Raw genomic sequence first — 19,576 nt, forward strand, 5'->3', positions numbered from 1 at the left:
TTATTTTCCCAGAGCCTTTCCCAGAGCTTTTGCCAGGGATTCTGGGAAGGCTTTTGCCAGGGGTTTTGCCAAGCCTTCTGACAGGTATTTCATCAGGATTTTCCCCATTTGTTTCCAGTGATTTGCCAAGGCTTTTGCCAGAGCTATTCACATGGATACTTGCAGGGCTTTCGCCAGGAATTTTGACAGGCATTTTGTCACGGATTATGGCATGGCTTTTGCTATGGATTTTGCCTGGGCTTTTGCCAAAGATTTTGTGGAGGAGTTTGCAAAAGACTTTACCAGGGCTTCTGCCAGGGCTTTTGCCACAGATTTTGCCAGGCATCTTGACTGGCTTTTCCCATAGATTTTGCCAGTCTTTCCCCAAGGCTTCTGCAAACGCTTTTAGAATGGGGTTTGCGAGAGTCTGTGGGAAGAGCTTTGATAAAATCCCTGGCAGAAGCCTCGGGAAAAGTCCAGGTAAAATCCATGGAAAATAACCTGGGAAAAGCACTGGGAAAAGCCCTGGCAAAAGCCCTGGCAGAAGCCCTGGCAAATTCCCGCTCAACATCCATGGCAAATGCCCTGGAAAAATTCCTGGTACAATACCTGAAAAAACGCCCTGGAAAAATCCCTTGGTAAATCCCTCGCAATAGCCCTGACAAAAGCGCTGTGAAAACCCTTGGCCAAATCCATGGCAAAAGTCCTGGCAAAAGACTTGGCAAGCTACCTGTCAAAATCCATGGCAACAGCCCTGGCAAAAGCCATGCCAAAATCCATGACAAAATCCCTGGCAAAAGAAGTTGCAAAAGCCCTGGCAAAAGCCTTAGCAAATAACCTGGCTACAGCTATGTCAAAATCCCTGGCCAACGTCTTGGTAAAATCCCTCTCAAAAGTCTTGGGAAACAGTCTGGCAAAAGCCCTGCCAAAGCCCTGGGTCAACTTTCTGGCCAAAGCCTTGGCAAAATGCCTGGTAAAAAGCTTGGGAGAATCCCTGGCAAAAGCCCTGGGAAAAGCCTTGGAGAAGGTCCTGGCAAAAGCCTTGGCACAATCCCTGGCAAAAGCCTCGGCAAAGTCCCCGGCAAAAACACTGGAATAAGCCTTGGCCAAAGCCTTGGCAAACGCCCTGGCCAAAGCCCTGGCAAAAGCCTTGGCAAAATCCCTGGGGAAATTTTGATAAGTTCCCTGGCAAAATCTTGGCAAAAGCCTTGTCTTCTTTTTGGCCAGGGATTTTGCCAAGGCTTTTACAGGGAATTTTGCCAGGACTTTTGTCAAGGCTTTGACCAAGGCTTTTGTTAGGGGTTTTGCCAGGGCTTTTTTCCAAGGCTTTTGCCAGCGTTTTTGCCAAGGCTTCTAACAGCAATTTTGCCCGGGCTCTTCCCAGAGGTTTTCCAAGGGATCCCTGGCTTTTGCCAGGCCTTTGCTAAGGATTATTCCAAGGCTTTTTCCAGGGTTTTGAGCAGGGATTTTGCCAGGGCTTTTGCCATGCATTTTGCCAAAGCCTTTGCCAGGCCTTTTCCAAGGCTTTGGACAGGGATTTTAGCACAGATTTTTGAGGGGCTTTTGCCAGGGCTTTTGCCAAGTATTGTATTTTGCCAAGACTTTTGCCAAGACTTTTGCCAGGGCTTTTCACAGTGATTTAGCCAGGACTTTTTTAAGGTTTTGTTGTTTGGTTTATTTTCCCAGAGCCTTTCCCAGAGCTTTTGCCAGGGATTCTGGGAAGGCTTTTGCCAGGGGTTTTGCCAAGCCTTCTGACAGGTATTTCATCAGGATTTTCCCCATTTGTTTCCAGTGATTTGCCAAGGCTTTTGCCAGAGCTATTCACATGGATACTTGCAGGGCTTTCGCCAGGAATTTTGACAGGCATTTTGTCACGGATTATGGCATGGCTTTTGCTATGGATTTTGCCTGGGCTTTTGCCAAAGCTTTTGTGGAGGAGTTTGCAAAAGACTTTACCAGGGCTTCTGCCAGGGCTTTTGCCACAGATTTTGCCAGGCATCTTGACTGGCTTTTCCCATAGATTTTGCCAGTCTTTCCCCAAGGCTTCTGCAAACGCTTTTAGAATGGGGTTTGCGAGAGTCTGTGGGAAGAGCTTTGATAAAATCCCTGGCAGAAGCCTCGGGAAAAGTCCAGGTAAAATCCATGGAAAATAACCTGGGAAAAGCACTGGGAAAAGCCCTGGCAAAAGCCCTGGCAAATTCCCGCTCAACATCCATGGCAAATGCCCTGGAAAAATTCCTGGTAAAATACCTGAAAAAACGCCCTGGAAAAATCCCTTGGTAAATCCCTCGCAATAGCCCTGACAAAAGCACTGTGAAAACCCTTGGCCAAATCCATGGCAAAAGTCCTGGCAAAAGACTTGGCAAGCTACCTGTCAAAATCCATGGCAACAGCCCTGGCAAAAGCCATGCCAAAATCCATGACAAAATCCCTGGCAAAAGAAGTTGCAAAAGCCTTGGGAAAAGCCTTAGCAAATAACCTGGCTACAGCTATGTCAAAATCCCTGGCCAACGTCTTGGTAAAATCCCTCTCAAAAGTCTTGGGAAAAAGTCTGGCAAAAGCCCTGCCAAAGCCCTGGGTCAACTTTCTGGCCAAAGCCTTGGCAAAATGCCTGGTAAAAAGCTTGGGAGAATCCCTGGCAAAAGCCCTGGGAAAAGCCTTGGAGAAGGTCCTGGCAAAAGCTATGGCACAATCCCTGGCAAAAGCCTCGGCAAAATCCCCGGCAAAAACACTGGAATAAGCCTTGGCCAAAGCCTTGGCAAACGCCCTGGCCAAAGCCCTGGCAAAAGCCTTGGCAAAATCCCTGGGGAAATTTTGATAAGTTCCCTGGCAAAATCTTGGCAAAAGCCTTGTCTTCTTTTTGGCCAGGGATTTTGCCAAGGCTTTTACAGGGAATTTTGCCAGGACTTTTGTCAAGGCTTTTGTTAGGGATTTTGCCAGGGCTTTTTCCCAGGCTTTTGCCAGCGTTTTTGCCAAGGCTTCTAACAGCAATTTTGCCCGGGCTCTTCCCCAAGGTTTTCCTGGCTTCTGCCAGGCCTTTGCTAAGGATTATTCCAAGGCTTTTTCCAGGGTTTTGAGCAGGGATTTTGCCAGGGCTTTTGCCATGCATTTTGCCAAAGCCTTTGCCAGGCCTTTCCCAAGGCTTTGGACAGGGATTTTAGCACAGATTTTTGAGGGGCTTTTGCCAAGTATTGTATTTTGCCAAGACTTTTGCCAAGACTTTTCCCAGGGCTTTTCACAGTGATTTAGCCAGGACTTTTTTAAGGTTTTGTTGTTTGGGTTTTTTTTCCCACAGCTTTTGCCAAAGCTTTTGCCAGGGATTCTGGGAAGGCTTTTGCCAGGGGTTTTGCCAAGCCTTCTGACAGGTATTTCATCAGGATTTTCCCCATTTGTTTCCAGTGATTTGCCAAGGCTTTTGCCAGAGCTATTCACATGGATACTTGCAGGGCTTTCGCCAGGAATTTTGACAGGCATTTTGTCACGGATTATGGCATGGCTTTTGCTATGGATTTTGCCGGGGCTTTTGCCAAGTGTTGTATTTTGCCAAGACTTTTGCCAAGACTTTTGCCAGGGCTTTTCACAGTGATTTAGCCAGGACTTTTTTAAGGTTTTGTTGTTTGGGTTTTTTTTCCCACAGCTTTTGCCAAAGCTTTTGCCAGGGATTCTGGGAAGGCTTTTGCCAGGGGTTTTGCCAAGCCTTCTGACAGGTATTTCAACAGGATTTTCCCCATTTGTTTCCAGTGATTTGCCAAGGCTTTTGCCAGAGCTATTCACATGGATACTTGCAGGGCTTTCGCCAGGAATTTTGACAGGCATTTTGTCACGGATTATGGCATGGCTTTTGCTATGGATTTTGCCTGGGCTTTTGCCAAAGCTTTTGTGGAGGAGTTTGCAAAAGACTTTACCAGGGCTTCTGCCAGGGCTTTTGCCACAGATTTTGCCAGGCATCTTGACTGGCTTTTCCCATAGATTTTGCCAGTCTTTCCCCAAGGCTTCTGCAAACGCTTTTAGAGTGGGGTTTGCGAGAGTCTGTGGGAAGAGCTTTGATAAAATCCCTGGCAGAAGCCTCGGGAAAAGTCCAGGTAAAATCCATGGAAAATAACCTGGGAAAAGCACTGGGAAATGCCTTGGGAAAAGCCCTGGCAGAAGCCCTGGCAAATTCCCGCTCAACATCCATGGCAAATGCCCTGGAAAAATTCCTGGTAAAATACCTGAAAAAACGCCCTGGAAAAATCCCTTGGTAAATCCCTCGCAATAGCCCTGACAAAAGCACTGTGAAAACCCTTGGCCAAATCCATGGCAAAAGTCCTGGCAAAAGACTTGGCAAGCTACCTGTCAAAATCCATGGCAACAGCCCTGGCAAAAGCCATGCCAAAATCCATGACAAAATCCCTGGCAAAAGAAGTTGCAAAAGCCTTGGGAAAAGCCCTGGCAAAAGCCTTAGCAAATAACCTGGCTACAGCTATGTCAAAATCCCTGGCCAACGTCTTGGTAAAATCCCTCTCAAAAGTCTTGGGAAACAGTCTGACAAAAGCCCTGCCAAAGCCCTGGGTCAACTTTCTGGCCAAAGCCTTGGCAAAATGCCTGGTAAAAAGCTTGGGAGAATCCCTGGCAAAAGCCCTGGGAAAAGCCTTGGAGAAGGTCCTGGCAAAAGCCTTGGCACAATCCCTGGCAAAAGCCTCGGCAAAGTCCCCGGCAAAAACACTGGAATAAGCCTTGGCCAAAGCCTTGGCAAACGCCCTGGCCAAAGCCCTGGCAAAAGCCTTGGCAAAATCCCTGGGGAAATTTTGATAAGTTCCCTGGCAAAATCTTGGCAAAAGCCTTGTCTTCTTTTTGGCCAGGGATTTTGCCAAGGCTTTTACAGGGAATTTTGCCAGGACTTTTGTCAAGGCTTTGACCAAGGCTTTTGTTAGGGGTTTTGCCAGGGCTTTTTTCCAAGGCTTTTGCCAGCGTTTTTGCCAAGGCTTCTAACAGCAATTTTGCCCGGGCTCTTCCCAGAGGTTTTCCAAGGGATCCCTGGCTTTTGCCAGGCCTTTGCTAAGGATTATTCCAAGGCTTTTTCCAGGGTTTTGAGCAGGGATTTTGCCAGGGCTTTTGCCATGCATTTTGCCAAAGCCTTTGCCAGGCCTTTTCCAAGGCTTTGGACAGGGATTTTAGCACAGATTTTTGAGGGGCTTTTGCCAGGGCTTTTGCCAAGTATTGTATTTTGCCAAGACTTTTGCCAAGACTTTTGCCAGGGCTTTTCACAGTGATTTAGCCAGGACTTTTTTAAGGTTTTGTTGTTTGGTTTATTTTCCCAGAGCCTTTCCCAGAGCTTTTGCCAGGGATTCTGGGAAGGCTTTTGCCAGGGGTTTTGCCAAGCCTTCTGACAGGTATTTCATCAGGATTTTCCCCATTTGTTTCCAGTGATTTGCCAAGGCTTTTGCCAGGGCTATTCACATGGATACTTGCAGGGCTTTCGCCAGGAATTTTGACAGGCATTTTGTCACGGATTATGGCATGGCTTTTGCTATGGATTTTGCCTGGGCTTTTGCCAAAGCTTTTGTGGAGGAGTTTGCAAAAGACTTTACCAGGGCTTCTGCCAGGGCTTTTGCCACAGATTTTGCCAGGCATCTTGACTGGCTTTTCCCATAGATTTTGCCAGTCTTTCCCCAAGGCTTCTGCAAACGCTTTTAGAATGGGGTTTGCGAGAGTCTGTGGGAAGAGCTTTGATAAAATCCCTGGCAGAAGCCTCGGGAAAAGTCCAGGTAAAATCCATGGAAAATAACCTGGGAAAAGCACTGGGAAAAGCCCTGGCAAAAGCCCTGGCAGAAGCCCTGGCAAATTCCCGCTCAACATCCATGGCAAATGCCCTGGAAAAATTCCTGGTACAATACCTGAAAAAACGCCCTGGAAAAATCCCTTGGTAAATCCCTTGCAATAGCCCTGACAAAAGCACTGTGAAAACCCTTGGCCAAATCCATGGCAAAAGTCCTGGCAAAAGACTTGGCAAGCTACCTGTCAAAATCCATGGCAACAGCCCTGGCAAAAGCCATGCCAAAATCCATGACAAAATCCCTGGCAAAAGAAGTTGCAAAAGCCCTGGCAAAAGCCTTAGCAAATAACCTGGCTACAGCTATGTCAAAATCCCTGGCCAACGTCTTGGTAAAATCCCTCTCAAAAGTCTTGGGAAAAAGTCTGGCAAAAGCCCTGCCAAAGCCCTGGGTCAACTTTCTGGCCAAAGCCTTGGCAAAATGCCTGGTAAAAAGCTTGGGAGAATCCCTGGCAAAAGCCCTGGGAAAAGCCCTGGGAAAAGCCTTGGAGAAGGTCCTGGCAAAAGCTATGGCACAATCCCTGGCAAAAGCCTTGGCAAAATCCCCGGCAAAAACACTGGAATAAGCCTTGGCCAAAGCCTTGGCAAACGCCCTGGCCAAAGCCCTGGCAAAAGCCTTGGCAAAATCCCTGGGGAAATTTTGATAAGTTCCCTGGCAAAATCTTGGCAAAAGCCTTGTCTTCTTTTTGGCCAGGGATTTTGCCAAGGCTTTTACAGGGAATTTTGCCAGGACTTTTGTCAAGGCTTTGACCAAGGCTTTTGTTAGGGATTTTGCCAGGGCTTTTTCCCAGGCTTTTGCCAGCGTTTTTGCCAAGGCTTCTAACAGCAATTTTGCCCGGGCTCTTCCCAGAGGTTTTCCAAGGGATCCCTGGCTTTTGCCAGGCCTTTGCTAAGGATTATTCCAAGGCTTTTTCCAGGGTTTTGAGCAGGGATTTTGCCAGGGCTTTTGCCATGCATTTTGCCAAAGCCTTTGCCAGGCCTTTCCCAAGGCTTTGGACAGGGATTTTAGCACAGATTTTTGAGGGGCTTTTGCCAGGGCTTTTGCCAAGTATTGTATTTTGCCAAGACTTTTGCCAAGACTTTTCCCAGGGCTTTTCACAGTGATTTAGCCAGGACTTTTTAAGGTTTTGTTGTTTGGTTTTTTTCCCCAGAGCTTTTGCCAAAGCTTTTGCCAGGGATTCTGGGAAGGCTTTTGCCAGGGGTTTTGCCAAGCCTTCTGACAGGTATTTCATCAGGATTTTCCCCATTTGTTTCCAGTGATTTGCCAAGGCTTTTGCCATTGCTTTTGCTGTATGTTTTGTTCAATTTTTCTAAAGGGATTTAGTCAATGCTTTTCCCTTTCATTTTCCAATAAATTTTGCAATTGATTTTTCTAAGGACTTTGTCAGGCCTGTTTCCTGTGCCTTTGCCCAGGATTTTGTCAGTGCTTTTGCCAAGGATTTTCCCAAGGCTTTCACTAGGGCTTTTACCAAGCTTTTTACACGACTTTTGCCAAGTCTTTTTCCACAGATTTTATCTTTGCTTTTGCCAGGTATTCTGCCATGGGTTTTGCCAGGACATTTATCAAGGATTTTTCCAGGGCTTGTGTCCAGACTTCTGCTATGGGTTTTGCCAGGACTTTTGCCAAAGCTTTTGCCATAGATTTTACCAGGGATTTTGTCAAGGTTTTTTATAGTGATTTTGTCAAGGATTTTCCCAGGGACTTTTCAGGGGATTTTCTCAGGGCTTTTTGCCAGAGTGTTTGCCATGAATTTTGCCAGGGTCTTTCCAGAGCTTTTGCTCCATTACCCTAAAGCCATGGGATATGTACCGTGGTACTTTGGATGGTTTATTTGTCCTAAACCATTCAAAAGCACCAATACACCTAACAACTAATGTCATGTGTTAGTTTTTTACACTTGGGCAGTGTACCTTACTTAAATGAATCTTTCAAACAATCCTCAGCTTCTGCGGATCCTCCTCCTCCCGATTAACAGATGGCTTCCACTGCAAGTGGGCAATAATTTCATTCCAGTTTTGAATGACCAGGTATCTGTTGTTTGACAGTGTGAGGTAAGTCTTCTCAGGTGTCAAGGACTTCTTGTCTAGCCCAATGTTAACATCTACCTCTGCTCCATAAAGGCCTGTGTGAACACATTCACCTGGAACAAAACAAAACAAAGGATTGATTGATTGGCTTGGCTTCGAGTACGAAAATTTGGGAAGGGCTTTACCCACACTTACTACAAGCGTGATGATGTTGGAAAAAAGGCTGCTTGGTCATTCAGGGTGTTTTCAAACAAGAGTGTCATCTCCTGGGTCAATCTCAAGCGACCAATGTCCTGAACAGCCTGCATGCAGGGTTGGGGTGAGCAGGATTACTATTGCAACAGCACATCATCAGTAGTGTAAAACTAACCTGTCTCACGACCGTCTAAGCCCAACTCACGTTCCCTATTACTGAGTGAACAATCCAATACTTGGTGAATTCTGCTTCACAATGATAGGAAGAGCCAACATCGAAGGATCAAAAAGCAACGTCGCTATGAACGCTTGGCCACCACAAGCCAGTTATCTCTGTGGTAACTTTTCTGACACCTCCTGCTTAAAACCCAACTTCCCTAGAGCCTGCAGGGGTCAGCCTCTCACATGAGGAGGAAAGGAGCACAACTGAGTCGTCAGACACATCGCCTTGAAGGGGCAGGACAAAACAGCAAAACGACACAGCACACCTCCAGCCCCACAACCCTCATGTCTCTATCCTCCACACATCACACAGCCGTTTACCCACCCAAGAAATTAAGGAAGGCTTGCAGTTCCCCCTCTGCTCCAGGCTCAGGGCACGGAAAGCTCTGGCAATTCCATCTGGGTTGAGAGCGCGAATGCCCTGAGCTTGGGCAGAGAAACCAGCTGTGCCAGGGCTCAACAGCTAAGACCACCGAGAAAAGTGGTGAAGAAATATGGTATTTACCAGGACTGCGGTGAAATTCCTGATATGCCTCTGGAAACCCAGATGCATCTGGGTGCCAAGCTGAAGGTCACCTAGGACATCCAAGCTTCAGCCCCAAGGGAGTCCCAAGGCTCCCTTTATTCCAGTATCAGCAGCTAAGCTACAAGCCTCTACCTTCATTGCAAGTTGCACAACAATTTCAGAACCCATTAAACCCCCTTCTACCTCCCCAGCCTTGCTCTTAGACCAGGTTTGTTTAAATCCTGCTGAGTACCACAGCACTGCCACATCCCTACTGCCAGCCCTCCTGCCAATGGAGCTGCCTCCTCCCTGCATAGGGGCCAGACAGTACCAGAACACAGGTATTTCACACTTCTCTGGGAGGATTCACTCTGTGGAGTGCCCAGTCTCGCTTCCTGACTCACCAGGGGCTCCCTCTTGGCAGCTCTGGATAGGCTGGAGGGACAGGAGCCCTTAAATACACTTGTGCTCACAATGGCCCCAAGGGAACCTGGAATGCAACAGCCACTGACCTCACAATGGTCCCAGGGGAACCTGGGAAGTAAGGGACAGAACTTGGAGCTGTGCTGGCAGCATCTCATTGCAACCACTACAGCCTTAACAGGCAGGGCAGGAGGATTTCAGCAGCACCGCAAGGAAGGAGAGAGGTCGGAGCCTGACGTTAGCTAAAGGCTGCTCATTTCTCTGCTGCTGAGCTCCTCCTGCTCTAACATGGGCAGATATGGCCCTGCTCTGGGCTGTAAGAAGAGTATCCAAACAGCAGCACCAACCCAGGACACAGCAGGGGATTGCCACCTTAACCACTTCCACGCAAAAGCCACAGATGCATGTTCAAGTGTTTGTGGCTCCAGGATTTCTTCAGCCCCAGGCCGGAGTGAAGGCTGCTTCCTCCCTTGAACTTTCTCAGTATCATTATTGACCAACTTGTCTCTGGTGCGTTACAATACCGTTGAAGTGCCTTACTAATACAGCCTGGCAAATCCCTGCAGTCCATCTAGTTTGTAAACATCTCCCTCTGCAGTGGATAGTTGCCAGCAGGATTATAAAGTGCACCTTAGAGCAGCATCTGTTAATGCTCCATGAGCTTCAGATAAGGTGATTCATACACTGCAGATGAGGGAATAATTTCTTTGTTTAAGGGGTAAAGAAAAAAGATTCCACTCAGAAAGCAGGAATCTAATTTCTATTTCACTCACCCAGGGAGGACCCCAGTCACACCAATGCAAAGGAGGAAGCAAATCACTGTGGTGCCACAGCTCCAACGTTGCCTTTGAGGGTGTCTCCTGTTGTCATGTCTGGTGAATACCCATCCGATAAGCTTGTTCCAATTAACTCTGCACACATACACACACCAGCTAACTTACAGGAGCATCTCAGTTGCCAGGGAGCTTCACACATTTTCAGCACAGCATTTGCTATAAACGAAAGCTTCTCATTTGACTCTTGGCCACAGGCAAACCAAATCATCACATCTTCCTGGTGGGGTATATGGAGCCCTTAGCTTGAAAACCAACACTCATTATTTGGGAGTTTATGAGCCAGTCAGGGAGGATCTGAGCCCTGAAAACTAACTGGCTCTCCAGCCAGCTAGCCAGCCTGTGGAAACTCACTCCAAAACATCTCCCACATGGTGCTCAGCCACAAATCCAAGTAGAAACTAGAGAGCTCACACAAAAACACCTCAGATGTGACACCCTTGCGTGCTGAAGGCACCGGGACAGAAGTGCTATAAGAAAAGGAAATTAGATGCCGCTTGATGCTTCCCATCTCAAAGGCAAACCTCATCTACCTCAAAAGGAGACAGATGTCAAGGTGAGAACCATCAAGTGTCTCGGGCTTGCAAGCTCCTCGGCTCCCAGGGCCAAACCTGATACTGGTATCTCAGCCTGCTCTCAAACTCCACAACCCTGCTCCCACACTCCACAACCCTGCTCCCACACTCTGCTGTGTTCTCCCTACCGAACTCATATATTTTTCTAGTCCAAGCCTTCCTGACCTCCCAGGCAGATAGGGCCAAATCCATTCCTTAGTCTTGCTTGTCAGCTCAGACAAGGTCACTTCCACATCTCCTAGAGCTGCTGCATGCAAAAACCAAGTGAGAATCCCATGACTTCAAGTCCATCTCACGAACATTGGCAGCCTTTTGACCTAATTTTATATTGAGAGGCACAGGTTGCTCTAGATTTGGTAGTGCAGGGGCAGTCTGTGAAAGCCTCACACAAATGCCTTCTGTCTCTTTGCATCCGAAACAACATACCCTGCCACCGGGTAGGTCCCCTTGCTTGCCTGCTGGTACGTCAAATTCTAATATACTTTTCTCCTGAGGACCTAGAGCCACTTCTGCAGCCACCATCCTCTTCTCCCCTGGCAGACAGAGTTGAGTTCGAGCTAAGGAGATTTTTTTATGCTACACCAGTTACCCCCCTGTATTTCCACCTTTCCTTGGCAGTTTAATTCCACACTTCTCCACTTGCTGCTTATTCAAAACACTAATTTGTGCCCCCGAACCGATTAAAAATCCCAGACTTACTTGCCTTGGTTCCCCGGGAATACATCTATATGGCTTCTCATCATGACGGTGAAAAGCACTGTCGCTGGGGCAGGGGGGTTCGCCTGCCTGTCTGTCGTGGAGCCTAACTGTTCCTCCCAGCAATGCCAAAGGTTTCGTAATGTGATCAGTGGGCTGTCTGAGCAGCCCCATTCGGGGCACCCCTCACAGTACTGCCTTTCATCAAGTCTCATTTCTGAACCCTACGTCCATCCCGGTCTGTCCTGGGACAGCTCCAGATCCCAGAGGGGCAGCGGGCAAGGCTGCGGTTTGTGGTCAACTGGCCGGACCCTCCAGATGGCCCGGCCCAGTCCATGCCTCACCTGGGGCCAGCTCTATTATATCACGTCTCCACCCAAACCAAAATGTGCACTGGGGAGCTATGAGGGGCCGCTCTTTCTTCATGGCTGCATGAATTCTGTCCGCAGGAGAGTGAACAAATATTTCCAGGGCATCTGGTAATTCTCTAAGGAGGGGTCTGAGGTGACTGGGACCTACCAGAGCACCCGTCAAAACTCTTTGCAGCCCTCTCTCACACACTCCTTCTGTGCAAGCAGCCGCTTGTACTCCATTCAGTAGCTCCACCAGCCCTTTCACCTGAGCAGTGACCGGCTCTCCTCTCTCCTGAGCTCTCCTCTCCAGCCCAGGAAGACACTCAGGAGGTTACCGACCGATCGCCCATCAGTTCGTTGCTCAGAAACACTCCCGGACCCCAAAACCCGCTCCCTTCTTCATCACTGAACTCCCCCTGACAGAGATTCTCCACAGATGCTCCGTTGCCGTTTCACCCGATTTATGCGAAAACTCCATTTGCAATTTGCTGAGCTGAGATCCTGACCAGGAGCCCTGCAGATCGTGGGTAGGGAGTTCCCGCCTTACAGACTCCTCTGCTTTTGGCTTTAATGAGAGGTTGCAGGTTCTTTTCCACCTGTTCCCCCACCTCTTCAGAACTGCTCTCATTAGAATCTCCCCAGATATTCCCACCGCAGTCCTCCAGGGCTGTGCCTGCAATCAACTTCCGAATTTGAACAACACTGTTTTTTTTTCTTTTTACTCATGCCATCATAATTTCAGCTCTTTCTTCCAATTAATGTGTTTGCTCTGCTTCTCTTTTCCATTCCAACAGTCCATGTCTTCAAATCACTCCGTACAAAACAGTCATGTGCCTCTACCAAGCACTTGCCCAAGGTAGCACACACACTTTTTACCACATCCACCAGCTTCACAGCACTGATTAGGACTAGGACCACTCTGTCACCAGCTGTACCCCTGGGGGAGAAGAGGCACATCCGTGTCACCATAACAACTCCTCTATAGACATCCAGCCAGCTATGTCAGTTTAAATAGCACCCAAAAAACTGAGGCTAAAAGAAATGTATTGTTCAAACCCAATGAAAGTGCCACCAACATCAACCGCAGCTTCCCCATGTCATAGGTATTCATCACTACTCTGACGATTCTTAAATTGGATCAACAATAATCCAAAATGCACACCAACTCACCCAAAGAGGGAGGGCTCTCCGTCTCCAGGAGTTACATTGGATGGCATCAAGACCCAAAGGGAGAGTCCCTGACTGCAGGCCTGCTGCTCCGAGGAGGAGGAACAACTCTAAACGGCTCTCTGGTGGGGCTCCATTTATACTCTGGCTGAAACTGATCTGTGATCACACGTGGTCATGTAGACCCCGTGGGCTCAGGACCCGACTTCTTCGTGCTGTACCTGCTGACCATCACCATGCGGATGGGACAAGAGCTGTGCAAATGGGGAGATTTCCCAGGCTCTCTTCAGTGGATGAAAGCTTTTGCTGAGACTTTTGCCAAGTATTTTCCCAAGACTTTGGCCAGAGATTCTGCCAGGGCTTTTCCCGAGACATTTGCCAGGTATTTTGCCAAGACTTTGGCCAGAGAGGCCTTTCCTAAGGTTATTTTGCCAGGGATTTTGGCAGGAATTCTGCCAGGTACTTTGCAAAGCATTTTCCAGAGATTTTACAAGGAATGTTTTCAAGGACTTTTGCCAGGCCCTTTGCCAAGACATTTGCCAGCTCTTTTGCCAGGGATTTTGCAAGAAACTTGCCAGGGCTTATGCTAGGGATTTTTTTTTTTAGGGAATTTTGCAGTATCTTTCACTCGGGTTGGAGTGGCTGCACTGTCTATCACTGGGGTTGGCACAGCTGCACTGTCTGTCATAGGAGTTGAAGAGGCTGCAGTGTCAGTCGCAGATTGGAGAAGCTGCAGTGTCTTTCACTGGGATTGGAGTGGCTGCAATATCTGTCACTGGGATTAGACTGGCTGCACTGTCTGTCACTGGGTTTGGACTGGCTGCTGCGTCTGTCAGTCTGGTTTTGGAGTTGCTGCAGTATCTGTCAATGGTTTTGGAGTGGCTGCAGCGTCTGTTGTTGGGGTTTTGAGTAGCTGTTGTGTTTGGCATTTGATCCGCTGCATTGTCTGTTGCTTTGCCATCAGACCAAGAGACATCTTTTTCCTGCTTCTTACAAAAGAAGGCTTTGTAGGTGTAAGCCCAGTCCAAGCACATTGTGGTGAGTTGTCCCTCTCTGGTATTGCCAGGACAACAGCACACCTTGTCTACGTGTTCTGCTAATATTTACAGATTTCATATTTGTTTAGGAGTGAAGTTCCAAAGCACTGGAGGGGAAAACTGGCCTAGGAGCTTGCCCATAAGATCTCACACACCCTGCCACTCGTGGCTCAGTCAAGGTCAGGAATCAAGAAGTTACCTCTTCCTCTTATTCCTGTAATACTTCCTCTCATTCACGTGTCGCTCCCTCTAGTTCTTGCAAAGGTGAAGCAGAGCTTTTTCAACTTTCTCCTGGCAAACAGAGCTGTTGAATAAACCACACATATACCAGATTCTTCGTTATCAGATGCAGGTAGGGACGGCCTCCCTCATGAGATAGTTTAGTTTGCTTTCTTACTTTACTCTTCTTTAAGTTAACAGCGGAGGATTTCAACAGCCACTGTCTTTTCTTCAGTGCAAACCTGCAGCCCTTACACTGGCAGAGCTTGCAGCTCAGAGCCACCAGAGCCCACTCTGTACCAGCAGAGTCCCTCACTGCAACCTCCAGAGCAGTTTGGTACAAGCAAGTCATGCAGCATTTCTGCTTTGCTTCAGACTGTGCTTATCATTAGAGGACAGACAATTACAGTGATTAATTAAAGTGACACAGGGAGACAGGAGCCCCACCGACCCTCACGAATAGATTCTCGACTCGGCGCTTTTCCGTCCCTGTGCCAGGTCCCACTCTGCTCTAGGGCGCTGCAACGAAGCCGTCAACCCCAGACGTCCCTCGCTGCTCCTGGCCACTTCCTCGCACCGACCTGCAGGGGTCTTCGGGATCCGCAGCCCTAGGTCTTTCCCTGCGCCCTGCGCCGGGAGAGCGGGACCCGCCGCTACCGGCACCGTTCCGAGCCGCTTCGAAGCGCTCCTGTGGCCGGCACGCTGTTGGCATAGTAACAGCGTCCTTCGCACCTGATTGGGCAGAGGCGCCGCCGTTCTCATGGCAACAGTAACGCAGGGCCCTACTGCGTAAGGGATGTGCTAGGGCTCGCCCTGCCCTGCCCTGCCCAGGCGTTCTGCCGGCGGGGCCGGCCCGGGGCTGGCCGTTGGAGAAGGGCAGAAGGGCAGCGGGAGAAAGGGGGCCGCGTTGTGCCACCCCTCGGAGCCCCAGCAGCCCTCACAACCACCTCCGGCTCCCGGGAGGTGGGCAGTAATAGCCCAGGGCCCACCTCAGTCGCCGGGAGGAGGCCGGTCCCAGGGCCCGAGCCCGAAGCCACCGGGAAGTGGGATCACCCGAGGCGCAACTCTGCTGGTCGTGGCCGTGGCGTGTTGTCCCAGAAGCTGAATCGTTACCCGGTGTGCAAAACACCAATGTGTGCACAAAGTCGAGGTGTTTTATTGTGACCTGTTTCGTAAAACAGAGTGCTAGGTGGAAGCTTCACAAAGCTGGCATGCCTTAGAATCAGATTGGAAGGGACCTCAAGGATCATCTGAGCCAACTTTCCTTGGCAAAGCACAACCAAGACCATATGTCTCAGCACCCTGTCCAGGCAAATCTTAAAGTGTCCAGTGCTGGGGAATCCACCGCTTCACTGGGGAGATTATTGCAATAGCTGACTTTGTTGGGAAAAATTTCCTTGTATCCAGTTGGAATTTCCCCAGGAGTAACTTGTGCCCATCATCCCTCATCTTGTCCATGTGAATCCTGTAAAAAAAAAAAAGAATCTCCATCTTCTTTGTAGCCACCCTTTAAATGCTGGGACATGGTGATAAGGTTTCCTCTGATCCCTTTTTCTCTAGCCTGAACAAACCCCACTCTCTCAGTCTTTCCTCATACAGCAGGCTTCCCAGTCCTTTGATGATCCTTGTGGTCTTCCCTGGACTCTCTCCAGCCTGTCCGGAGGTTTTTGTATAGCAGGGAACAAAACTGAACACAGTATTGTCCAGGTGTGGCTGGACAAGCGCTGAGTGGGATAATGACATCTTTATGTCTGCTGGTGATGCCCTTGTTGATGGAACCCAGCATCCTGTTGGCTTTCTTTACTGCAGCAGCACACTGTTCACTCATACTGAGTCTGTTGCCCACCATGCCCCCAGGACCCTTTCCGCAGAGCTATTCCCCAGCTGAGTAGATCCCAGCCCATGCTGCATTCCTGGATTTTGTTTCCTCAGGTGCAAGACCTCTCACTTGTCCTTGAACTTCAAAAGACTCTTGCTAGCCCACTCTTCCAGCCTATCCACTCTTCCTGCAGGGTTGATCTCCCTTCCAAAGTGTCCACTTCCCCACTCAGTTTGGTATCATCAGCAAGCTTGGTCAGGGTACATCATCCATATCACTTACAAAGATATTAAACCACATTGGGCCCAATATTGATCCCTGGGGGACTCCACGAGTGACAGATTGCCAGCTGGAGAAGGAGCTATTTATCACCACCCTCTGGGTGTGACCTGTGAACAGGTTCCTCACCCACCTCACAAAACGCTTGTCAAGACTGTAACATGGTAATTTCTCTGGGAACCTGTATCAAAAGTCTGGAGACATCCAGGTAGACAGTGTCCATCCTTGCCCCACATCGACCAAGCAGGTTACTTTGTTGTAGAAGGCAATCAGGTTGGTCAAGCACGATTTGCCCCTGGTGAATCCATGCTGGCTTTTCCCAATCACATGCTTCATTCGACTTCTGATAGCCTCCATACATGAGTTTTGTATGCACCATATTATATACATTTCAGAGAACAAAGAAATAACTTTTCATTGGTCAAAGTTACTGAATATATGATTAGTTAGTACTCTATCTTCTACTGAGTAAGCCCTTCTTGCTTGCCATGTAAATTAGCAGGCATGCTTTGTGAAGGTGTGGAGAAGCAAGTTTTTTCAGTCCTGAACTGAGTGGTTGTGATCTTCCCTGTCACTTTCTCCCACTTACTGCTGTTTCTTGCTGCTTGTTTTTCTGATACTTGTTTTGTTTTTGGCATCTTCTAGTGCAGATGTGCTCCTTTTATCAGTCCTTTTTTCTCTTCTTTCAAGGTTAAGGTAGTTAGTAAGGAATGTATTGCTTTTACAATGTCTTGTTTTCCTAAGTGATGTTGTTAATCAAGTCAGACACTATTATCACCATGGCAAATTCCATTCTTGCTGTACATCAGTGTGCCCACTGGCTGGGCCCAGAACTGAGGAGTAGCTGAGGAAGCATTAGTAGGGCATCCACAACTTCTTTTTTCATTCTGTTTAGAATACAGAGGTTACACGGGTCCTTACAAATAAAGTCAGAACTAGTTTTAGTCTCTAATCTCACTAGGATTTACTGAGGGAACAATGAATATGTCCAAAAGGGTCTGGCTGTTAGGGGAGACCGACCCCTACGCATGTGTGGCTGAAGGAGGGTGGTTAAAGGTGAAAACTGGAAACCCACCATGGATCCTCTTCTGTAGGTTTAAATCCTACCAACCATGGAGTGGTGGCAATCCCATGCAGTGAAAGTTTCCTGCAGCATTTCCAGGACTATCAGCTTCAGTAATGTTAGAACTGCCTTTCTTTTTTGTGGGGGAGAGGGGAAGGTGCAGCATCAGAAACAACTAAGGCGCAGAAGCAAACAAAAGTGGTACGTGAATAACCTGGGAAAAGTTAAAATCTGGAGCGGTGCAAGCTTTGAGTAGGGAATATTCATCACCACCTTTGTTTCCTCTGGTAAATTTTTACGTATTAAGAAGCAACCATTTGATGATGTAATATATGGGCAAAAATAAATTCTTGCCTTCCCAGCAGAGCTTGAAATCTAATAATTTCCCTTGGTTCTTGTTTTCTTCTAATTGGTTCACTCGTGCTGAGTTCTTGGAGCTCTCACATATTTTATGAGTGACTCTTTTCCAAAGCTGTAAGAAAGCAGATGTAAGGCCTGTGAGGGCTGACGCCTTAGCACACTGTTACACCAGCTGTGTCACTGTTATCTGCGTGCAAGGATTAAATTGTCATCTTATGTTCAGTGCTGGCAAAAGCTGAGTATGTGACAGGGATGGTGACAGTGGATTTAACGTCTGGGTGGCAGTTACTTTGAATATCACTCATACCACACATATCAAGCAAGTCAGCATATCAGTGATTGTGATTAGAATCAGCCTGAACAGTCAGCTGCTGTTACATTATACCGTTCTCTCTGCATCTTGCATGCTGTCACACAGCATGTCTTATTGCAGCACTCCCTCCTACAAAACAATATTACTTCCAAAAGTAGGTTTTAGTTAATTTGCTCCATTTGGCAGCATGGAACTGTCTCTCCTTCTTGCCAAAGGACATGATTTCACCTTTATAGACCATCCTTCACAGGAGAAACTCAGTCCAACTGTTCACAAGCAGAGGCTGCATTCAGCTGGTTGCAGAGGTCTTAAGAAGAGCTCTGATAAGGCCCTGGGTGATTGTCTCCCATCCAGGGCAGCACCCAAAGACATGCTCTAGCTCCTTGCAGCTGCAGTTCACAAATCAGCCTATTATCTAAAACCACCATCCACATCAGCTGAAGTTAATATGTCAGCCTGTAAATTACAGCAGCTGAGGAGCCATCACACATTTGCTTCGGCTTTCTCTCCTCCATGGTGGCTGTTTCTGGCAGAGGCAGAGTGGACAGCTGGAGGTGGTACCTTCTAAAACTACTCAGGCGTGCATTGCTAGGGCTTGTCATCTGTGCACAGTGAGAACTCCAGCAAAAGTTGTTGTGTGGCTTTACAATTTTACCCATTGATGAAGTGGCAAAGGCCAGAAAAATGATACCAGTGCAGCACAGCTTGCCAAAAGAACCTCACGTATCACAGTATGCTAGAGATTGGAAGGGACCTCAAAAGATCATCTAGTCCAATCCCCCTGCCAGAGCAGGAACACCTAGATGAGGTTACACAGGAATGTGTCCAGGCGGGTTTTGAATGTCTCCAGAGAAGGAGACTCCACAACCCCCCTGGGCAGCCTGTTCCAGTGTTCCGTCACCCTCACTGAGAAGAAGTTTCTTCTCAAGTTTAAGTGGAACCTCTTGTGTTCCAGTTTGTACCCATTACCCCTTGTCCTATCATTGTTTGCCACTGAGAAGAGCCTGGCTCCATCCTCATGACACTCCCCCTTTATATATCTATATACACTAATAAGGTCACCCCTCAGTCTCCTCTTCTAAGGAGGTTCCTGCATAAGCAGGGAGTGCAAAAGCTTCTCCTTTCTTTCCTCTATTTGATGGTGTCAACAGCTTCACTGTTTCTAAAACCAATTTCTGGTAAGGAGTCCCACACTGCTAATAGTAATTTCCACATGCTGGAGTCCTAAAGCACAGAAAATTGCCCTGAGTTTTTGTGAACTTCTCTTGCATTTGTTTTTAAAGACCACACAGCTCCAATGCTTTCAGAAGGACATCAGATGTTACATGCAGGTTCAATTCAAGCCTGAGAGCTGGAAAGAGGCCTTGTTCCAGTCTGCCTGCAGGATTTGCAATCACTTACCCACTGAAGCCATCTTTTAGATTAGAGGAGTGATTTATAAGCAAATAGGCCAAGGCAGAGTGGCATTAGTGTTGTTGACTTCCTCGCTGCTCTCTGAAGGCAGAACAGCAGTTTTTACTGGAGTCTGACCCGGCACTGAGGCCTAAACCTCACCGTGCTGAAATCTGGGTAAGTTTTATTTTTAACTGAAGGTGCTCATTTTTGCAGACTTACCTGCCAGTGCCAGAATGAGCTGGCTAGTGGTTGCAATTATTTCTGTTCTTTCTCTGTGATATATACCATGACAGGTAGCAGAAA

The sequence above is a fragment of the Psittacula echo genome (genome assembly GCF_963264785.1).
Source record: "Psittacula echo genome assembly, chromosome: 1".
Lineage (NCBI taxonomy): Eukaryota > Metazoa > Chordata > Aves > Psittaciformes > Psittacidae > Psittacula > Psittacula echo.